Raw genomic sequence first — 9,825 nt, 5'->3', positions numbered from 1 at the left:
TGGGAAATGATCAAATAGGCAAAAACTGACATTTTTGCAGGTACTTTACTCTCTGGGAAACAGTTTGCGATTCCAATGTAAACTCAATGGGAAATGATCAAATAGGCGAAAACTGACATTTTTGCAGGTACTTTACTCTCTGGGAAACAATTTGCGATTCCAATGTAAACTCAATGGGAAATGATCAAATAGGCAAAAACTGACATTTTTGCAGTTACTTGACTCTCTGGGAAACAGTTTGAGATTCCAATGTAAATTTAATGGGAAATGATCAAATAGGCAAAAACTGACATTTTTGCAGGTACTTTACTCTCTGGGAAACAGTTTGCGATTCCAATGTAAACTTAATGGGAAATGATCAAATAGGCGAAAACTGACAGTTTTGCAGTTACTTGACTCTCTGGGAAACAGTTTGAGATTCCAATGTAAATTTAATGGGAAATGATCAAATAGGCAAAAACTGACATTTTTGCAGGTACTTTACTCTCTGGGAAACAGTTTGCGATTCCAATGTAAACTTAATGGGAAATGATCAAATAGGCGAAAACTGACATTTTTGCAGGTACTTTACTCTCTGGGAAACAGTTTGTGATTCCAATGTAAACTTAATGGGAAATGATCAAATAGGCAAAAAATGACATTTTTGCAGTTGACTCTCTGGGAAACAGTTTGCGATTCCAATGTAAACTTAATGGGAAATGATCAAGTAGGCAAAAACTGACATTTTTGCAGGTACTTTACTCTCTGGGAAACAGTTTGCGATTCCAATGTAAAATTAATGGGAAATGATCAAATAGGCGAAAACTGACATTTTTGCAGGTACTTTACTCTCTGGGAAACAGTTTGCGATTCCAATGTAAACTCAATGGGAAATAATCAAATAGGCAAAAACTGACATTTTTGCAGTTACTTGACTCTCTGGGAAACAGTTTGCGATTCCAATGTAAACTTAATGGGAAATGATCAAATAGGCAAAAACTGACATTTTTGCTGTTACTTGACTCTCTGGGAAACAGTTTGCGATTCCAATGTAAACTTAATGGGAAATGATCAAATAGGCCAAAACTGACATTTTTGCAGGTACTTTGGTGTCTGGGAAAAAGTTTGCAATTCCAATGTAAACTCAATGGGAAATGATCAAATAGGCAAAAACTGACATTTTTGCAGGTACTTTGGTGTCTGGGAAAAAGTTTGCAATTCCAATGTAAACTCAATGGGAAATGATCAAATAGGCAAAAACTGACATTTTTGCAGGTACTTTACTGTCTGGGGAAAAGTTTGCAATTCCAATGTAAACTCAATGGGAAATGATCAAATAGGCCAAAACTGACATTTTTGCAGGTACTTTGGTGTCTGGGAAAAAGTTTGCAATTCCAATGTAAACTCAATGGGAAATGATCAAATAGGCCAAAACTGACATTTTTGCAGGTACTTTGGTGTCTGGGAAAAAGTTTGCAATTCCAATGTAAACTCAATGGGAAATGATCAAATAGGCCAAAACTGACATTTTTGCAGGTACTTTGGTGTCTGGGAAAAAGTTTGCAATTCCAATGTAAACTCAATGGGAAATGATCAAATAGGCCAAAACTGACATTTTTGCAGGTACTTTGGTGTCTGGGAAAAAGTTTGCAATTCCAATGTAAACTCAATGGGAAATGATCAAATAGGCCAAAACTGACATTTTTGCAGGTACTTTGGTGTCTGGGAAAAAGTTTGCAATTCCAATGTAAACTCAATGGGAAATGATCAAATAGGCCAAAACTGACATTTTTGCAGGTACTTTACTCTCTGGGAAACAGTTTGCGATTCCAATGTAAACTTAATGGGAAATGATCAAATAGGCAAAAAAGACATTTTTGCAGTTACTTGACTCTCTGGGAAACAGTTTGCGATTCCAATGTAAACTTAATGGGAAATGATCAAATAGGCCAAAACTGACATTTTTGCAGGTACTTTGGTGTCTGGGAAAAAGTTTGCAATTCCAATGTAAACTCAATGGGAAATGATCAAAGAGGCCAAAACTGACATTTTTGCAGGTACTTTACTCTCTGGGAAACAGTTTGCGATTCCAATGTAAACTTAATGGGAAATGATCAAATAGGCAAAAAATGACATTTTTGCAGTTACTTGACTCTCTGGGAAACAGTTTGCGATTCCAATGTAAACTTAATGGGAAATGATCAAATAGGCAAAAACTGACATTTTTGCAGGTACTTTACTCTCTGGGAAACAGTTTGCGATTCCAATGTAAACTCAATGGGAAATGATCAAATAGGCGAAAACTGACATTTTTGCAGGGACTTTACTCTCTGGGAAACAATTTGCGATTCCAATGTAAACTCAATGGGAAATGATCAAATAGGCCAAAACTGACATTTTTGCAGTTACTTGACTCTCTGGGATACAGTTTGCGATTCCAATGTAAACTTAATGGGAAATGATCAAATAGGCAAAAACTGACAGTTTTGCAGTTACTTGACTCTCTGGGAAACAGTTTGAGATTCCAATGTAAATTTAATGGGAAATGATCAAATAGGCAAAAACTGACATTTTTGCAGGTACTTTACTCTCTGGGAAACAGTTTGCGATTCCAATGTAAACTTAATGGGAAATGATCAAATAGGCGAAAACTGACATTTTTGCAGGTACTTTACTCTCTGGGAAACAGTTTGCGATTCCAATGTAAACTTAATGGGAAATGATCAAATAGGCAAAAAATGACATTTTTGCAGTTGACTCTCTGGGAAACAGTTTGCGATTCCAATGTAAACTTAATGGGAAATGATCAAATAGGCAAAAACTGACATTTTTGCAGGTACTTTACTCTCTGGGAAACAGTTTGCGATTCCAATGTAAAATTAATGGGAAATGATCAAATAGGCGAAAACTGACATTTTTGCAGGTACTTTACTCTCTGGGAAACAGTTTGCGATTCCAATGTAAACTCAATGGGAAATAATCAAATAGGCAAAAACTGACATTTTTGCAGTTACTTGACTCTCTGGGAAACAGTTTGCGATTCCAATGTAAACTTAATGGGAAATGATCAAATAGGCAAAAACTGACATTTTTGCTGTTACTTGACTCTCTGGGAAACAGTTTGCGATTCCAATGTAAACTTAATGGGAAATGATCAAATAGGCAAAAACTGACATTTTTGCAGGTACTTGACTCTCTGGGAAACAGTTTGCGATTCCAATGTAAACTTAATGGGAAATGATCAAATAGGCGAAAACTGACATTTTTGCAGGTACTTTACTCTCTGGGAAACAGTTTGCGATTCCAATGTAAACTTAATGGGAAATGATCAAATAGGCAAAAACTGACAGTTTTGCAGTTACTTGACTCTCTGGGAAACAGTTTGCGATTCCAATTTGTTTCTGTTCTTTCTTGTCTTTTTGATTCTTTTCCTGTCATTTTGCTATGAAATTTTCTTTGCGGGGTCTCATATGTTTTGGCTTTTATGTGTTCCGTGTGGAAAGCTCTGGCTTTTTTTTCTGTATTTAACCAGTACCTTTTGTCATTCAGTGTGATGGTAATTCCTTCAATTTTTTCCCACTTGAATTTTATTTTTTTATTTTTTTAGCTCTTCGGTTAGGAAGGCATATTTTCTTCGTTTAGTAAGGGTTTGCTGGGTCACTTCCTTCATAATTGTTATTTTTTTCTCTTTGTAGAATATTGATTTTTTTGCGTTTCTTTTCAGGATTTCATCCCTGGTACTTTTCCGACAAAAGGTTATTACCACATCTCTTGAGGTTTTGTGTTTTTTCGCGTATCCTGTGGATACTCGGTACACCCTGTCCACATCATTGCCTATAATTTCCGTGCTGACTTCCATTAAGCCTGCTAATAGCCCGATCATTATCTGCTTTACGTTTTCATCTTTGGATTCTTCTACATTTCTGATTCTCAGTTGGTATTCCAATTCTCTGTTCTCCATCAGCTCCGTTTGTTGCTGTAATTTTTGACTTATATTTTCCAGTTTACTTATTTTGTTTTCCATGTTCCCTTGAGCACTGGTTATTTTTTGGTTTTCTTTTTTCATTTTGTCTAAGTCTTCCTGTAGTTTGTTTATGTCCTTTTTGAGGTCTGCTTTCATGCTTTTGATTTCCTCTTGTAATTCTTTGTGTTGTGTGTCCTGTTTTGTTGATATCTTGATGATTTCAGCCAGAATCTGATTAAGCGCTGTCTCTTCTGTCAGAGAGTCTTTTTTTGTTTGGTTCTGTGTCTTTGCCAGGGGTGTATTTTTCCCTTTTGTGGCTTGCGTTGCCATTTTCTGTCTTTGCTTTTTGTTTCCTTCCTTCTTCTTCTCTTTCTGGCTTGTCTAAGTGTTTTAGTATTTAGTGTTTTCGTGATTTTCTCTTTATATCCTTTATTACTGGTGGGTAGGGGGGTTTAGTGTCTCCTTCTTTTCCTTCTCCTCCTCTTCCTTCAAGTTTCTTTGTCCTTCCAGGTCTATATTTTTATTACCTTTTATTTGACTTTTGTCTATATATCAATAGCTCTATATATGTGGTACTTTGTTTTCTAATTGTTTGTCTATGTTATTATATATTTTCCTGTTGTTGTTATTTTATTTTTATTATTATTTTTATTATTATTATTAATTTCTTTGGTTTCTTACCTCTAACTCCTTTTTTTTTATCCGTTTCCTTTCTTCTTCTTCTTTTCTTACCCCTCTTCCCCTTCTTCCACCTTTTCCACTTTGGCTTCACTACGTCCCTTCCCTTCCGTTCCTTACGTCTTTACGCTTTCCCGTTTTCCCTCACGTTCTCTCGCGAGAGGCTTCTGTTCCCGTTTGCCCTCTTCTCGTCTTGCCTCGCGATATCTTTTCCTCTCGGCCACGCGGCCATGTGGCAGGGGCTCCAGTCGTCCTCTGTCCTTATCTTCCTCTCCTCTGCTTTGCCAAGGACGTCTCCTGGTTTTCGGCCAGATCTTAGTTCAGGATTTCCAGCTCAAGGTCAGTCTTTTCTTATCTTTTCCTTATCTTTTCCCTGTTTGAGTTTTGGTTGTAGAGGGGGGAGGGATTTCCTTAAGTCTGTAATCTTTTATTTAGAGTATTTTTGCAGTCTGAGCTCGCCACTCTCTTCTATAATATTTTAAATATTAAATATTATTATTATTGTTATTTTGAGTGGCTTGGAGATTGCCAATGTTACTTCTGGTCCCACTGTTCAAGCCCGCTGTACCTCTAGCCTCTAGGTTCCCTGCCGGTCAGCCCTTGAGGAGGTCGACCGTCGGTCCCTCTAAGGCTTAGGTTTTGCCGTCCCGTTGGGAGGGAGCCATTGCTTTGGCTCTACCCGGCTGTAATTAGTGGACTAGCTCACTGTTAAGTTCACTGTTGCGTTCTTGCGTATTCTTATAGGAGAGGATCCCAGATTTTTACTTTCTTCCCCCTCCTGCCTCCCCTCTTTGTTCCTATAGTGTGCGTATTTTATCTCCTTTACCTTTACTTTAAGTCGCTGTCTTGCATCTGTGATTCCTTCTCCTTTTTTCCTTCCGTTCTTCCTTTTCCTTTCCTTTCCTTTTCTCTCTCTTTCCCTTTTTTTTTTTTTTAGTAATTTTTATTGAAGGTTTTCTTTTGGGGATGTACATCAAGAGAATGTCAATCATTGACGTAACATTGATAAAATAGATCTGTGGGTAGTGTGTCGGGATCAGGGATGTGAGGGAGAAGAGGAAGGGGAGGGTAGTGAGAGGGTGTGAGTAGGGTTTGGGGAGAGTGCACGGAGCGGGTGGGGGTTCGGGAGAAGAGAGATTAGTTTGATTATCTAATGATTATAGCCCGGTTCGCGTGTTAGATATGGAGTAGTTTGGAGTCTTCGCGAGCTTCCTCTGTGTGTTGTAGTTAGTTGATGTTAAAGAATTTTTTGACTGGGGACCAGTCTACTTTGCTGGTCATCCTTGGTTGTTTGTTTTTCAAGTGTTCTGATAGGCAGTCCATATTCATTATGTCTAGTAGTTTAAGTGTCCATTCGTCGATCGTGGGGGTTTCTTTGTGTTTCCACTTTTTGGCAATCACTATTCTTGCTGCGGTCATCATATGGAAGAGCAGCTTGTCTTTGTTCTTGTCCATGTGTAGGTCAAAGATTCCTAAGAGGAAGTATTCCGCCTTCATTTCTTTCTTAATTTCCAAGATTTTATCTGTTATAATGTGTATCTCCTTCCAGAAGCTTTTGATTTTATCGCATCCCCACCAACAATGAAAGAAGGTTCCTTTTTTTTCCTGGCATTTCCAGCAAGATCCCGGTGTGTTTTTGTACCATTTTGCTATTTTGCTGGGTGTTATGTACCAACGGTACATCATTTTTATCCAGTTCTCACGCAGGTCGTATGAATTTATCCACTTCAGTTTGTTGTTCCAGATCTCCTCCCAGTCTTTTAAGCTTATCGTGTGTCCTATATTCCTTGCCCATTTTGTGAGGCAGTTTTTGTTTTGGTGTTTTTCGGTCTTCCACTCCAGCAATGTTTTATAATGTTTTGTGATGCTTTTTCTTTCTGAGGACATTATTTTGTCCCAAGATCTTTCTCTTGGCTCAAATCCTATTTTTTTGTCCTTGTTAAACGCTTCTGCTAATTGTCTATGTTGCAGCCAGTTAATCTCACTGTGGGTTTGTTTGATTTCTTCAAGTGACTTCAGTCCATATTCTCCACTTTTTTCTTGAGGACATCTTTGTAGCAGGGCCATTTCTCCCATCCTAGTTCTCTTCTTTGGTACGCTTCGAGCGGGGATATCCAGAGTGGGGTTTTTGAGTAGAATTTCGCTTTATATTTTTCCCAGATCTTTATTAGGGAAGACCGAATAAAGTGGTTGCCAATTTTTTTTCTATTTTTCTTTTTGCATACCACAAATAAGCATGCCATCCACTACGCAGATCGTGGCCTTCTAGTGCTAGATCCTTATTTTTGCTAATTTTTGCCCATTCTTTTGCCCATAGTAGTCCGCAGGCATCATGATACAGTTGTAGGTCTGGCAGACCCAGTCCTCCTTTTTCTTTTTTGTCGATTAGGTATTCGTACTTTATTCTCGGTTTCTTACCAGCCCATATGAATTTTTTAATTTCTATGTTCCATTTCTTGATTGTTTGCTGGTTCCTTATTATTGGTATGGTCTGAAACAGAAACAGTAGTTTGGGGAGGACCATCATCTTTATGGCTGATATTCTTCCTAATAGTGATAGTTTGAGGTTTTTCCAATTGGTCATCTCTTTTTTGATATCTCTCCATTTTGTTTCGTAGTTATTTTTCATTAGGTTCATATTTTTAGCTGTTAATGTTATCCCTAGATATTTGATTTGCTTCACCACTTGGATGCCACAGTTTTCTTCCAGTTTCTTTTGTCTCTCTTTCGTTATATTTTTTGGTAGTATTTTGTTTTTGTTTTTGTTGAGATTGAAGCCTGCCAGTGTGCCGAATTCTTCTATTCTTTTGATCCAATGTTGCAGCGTCTCCAATGGCTATTCTACTATGCAAATAATGTCGTCTGCAAACGCTCTTAGTTTGTAAGTGTGTTTCCTGATTTTGATTCCTCTGAGCTCCTTATCATTTCTTATGTGTTAAGAAGGATTTCAAGTGTCATTATAAATATTAACGGTGACAGTGGGCATCCTTGGCGTGTACCTTTTTGTATTTTGATTTTTTCATCTATTTGTCCATTAATTAGTATGTTGGCTTCCTGTTCATTATAAATCGCTTTTACAGCGTTGGTAAAGTAGTAACCCATATCCAGTTCTTTCATCAGCACTAGGAAGAAGTCCCAATTGACCCGATCAAAAGCTTTCTCGGCGTCGATAGTTAGGAGAGCACACTCTTTATCAATGTGTTTTTCATAATACTCTAGTGCATTGATGATGTTTCTGACATTGTCTCTGATTTGGCGTTGGGGTAGAAATCCTGCTTGTTCCTCCTGGATCCAGTTGTTTAGGAATTGTTTTAGACGTTCTGCCAAGACGGCCGCGTAGATTTTGTAATCGACGTTTAATAATGAAATGGGACGATAGTTTTTGACATCTGTATCATCAGTTTTTTCTTTGTGTATCATTGTTATTGTGGCTTGTTTCCAGGTGTTTGGTATTTTTTCCGTTTGGAGGGCTTGATTTATCAGTTCCTTTATTTTGGGAGTCAGTTCTTTTTCGTATGTTTTGTAGTAGGCTGCCGAGAATCCATCTGGGCCCGGTGATTTAGTAGCATCTAATCTTGAGATGACTAATTTTATCTCTTGCTCCGTAGCTTCTTTGTTGAGAGACTCTCTTTGCTCTTCTGATAGTTTATGTAGTTTTTGTCTTCCCAGGTATTCCATAATCGCGTCTGTTTGATCACGTCCTTTCGAATATAGTTCTTTGTAGTAGTTATTAAATTGCCGTATTATGTCTTTGTCTTTATTGTATTCTCTTTCTTCTGTTTTGATTTTTGTAATATATTGTTTTTGTTTCCTTCTTCCAATTCTTCTCGCCAACCAGGGCCCGATCTTGTTTGCGTTATGGAAATGATTCTGTCTTATATAACTTAGTTTTTTAGCAAGCTGTTCCGTTTCTAGTTCTGTCCTTTGTCTTTGTAGTATCGCCACTTCCTTGCTTGTCTTATTGTCGCCAGGGTTTTGCTTCAGTTTGTTTTCTGCTGTTTCCAGCTTTGATTGTATATTTCTCAGTTGCTCATTCCTTTTTCTGTTCCTTATTGCGTTTTGTTGGATGCATATTCCTCTGATTACTGCTTTTCCAGCGTCCCAGATTGTCTGTGCGCTTACGTCTTCCGTTTCATTATTTTTGAAGTAGGTCTGTATTTGTGTTCTGATATATTGTTGTGTTGTCGGATCTTTTAATAGGTTGTCGTTGAGGCGCCAATTCATTTGTTTTCTTTTATGATTGAAGATTATTTCAATGGGGCTGTGGTCCGAATCTTGTCGTGTTAGGATCTCAATCTTATTTATTTTTGAGGTTAATGATTTTGTGGTCCATACCATATCGATCCTGGACCAGCTGTTATGTCTTATGGAAAAAAAGGTGAAGTCTTTTTCCATGTGATGATGTTCCCTCCAGGCATCTTGTAGGTTAAATTCGTCAAGTAAGTTAGTGACCACTTTTGGTAGCAAATTTGATTGTTGATTTTTTCTCTTGGTTTCACTCTTTCTGCCCCAGTGGGTATGCATTATTCCATTAAAGTCGCCCATGACTATAAGATGGTCGTAATCTTCTTGCTGGATTAGTATTTTCAATTTTTGTGTAAAAGAGGTTTTTGGCCCATTTGGCATATAGATATTACAGACCAGTAGTTTTTCATTGTCGACAGATATTGTTACACCCAGTGCTCTTCCTTCCTCGTCTCGGAATGCCAAGTGTGGATTTAGGTTTGGGTTTACGTACAGAGCAACCCCTCTTTTCTTTTCAGGTGCGAGCGAGAAAAATTCGTTTCCTAGCTTTTTCTGTATTAAGTATGCTGAGTGTCTCTGGGTTATGTGGGTTTCTTGTATTGCTATGAGGTCATATTTTCTTTGGCTTATTCTGTGAAAAAACCTTCTTCTTTTGTTGGGTGAATTCAGGCCATTTACATTTTGGGAGTAGCATTTAATTGGCCTTTCCATTTTCGTCCTGTTTTTCTGGGGCTTTTTCCCGAGTTGCCGATATTGGTCCTGTCGCCTCCTCTGTTTTTTTCTGGTGATTCTATCCTTATCCTTTTGACCTGCATTTTTAGGCCGGGAACATATTGGGAGCCCTGATTTTCGTCTTCTTTTTTCAATGTTGCCAGGAAGTCTTGCGCTTTTCCTTCTGACGTGATCCAGATTCTTTCGTTTTTAAAAGTGACCATCAGTCCTTCTTCCTTTTCCCAGCG

Source organism: Anolis sagrei, chromosome 11 (genome assembly GCF_037176765.1).
Source record: "Anolis sagrei isolate rAnoSag1 chromosome 11, rAnoSag1.mat, whole genome shotgun sequence".
NCBI classification, from domain to species: domain Eukaryota; kingdom Metazoa; phylum Chordata; class Lepidosauria; order Squamata; family Dactyloidae; genus Anolis; species Anolis sagrei.
This window is presented reverse-complemented; position numbering follows the sequence as displayed.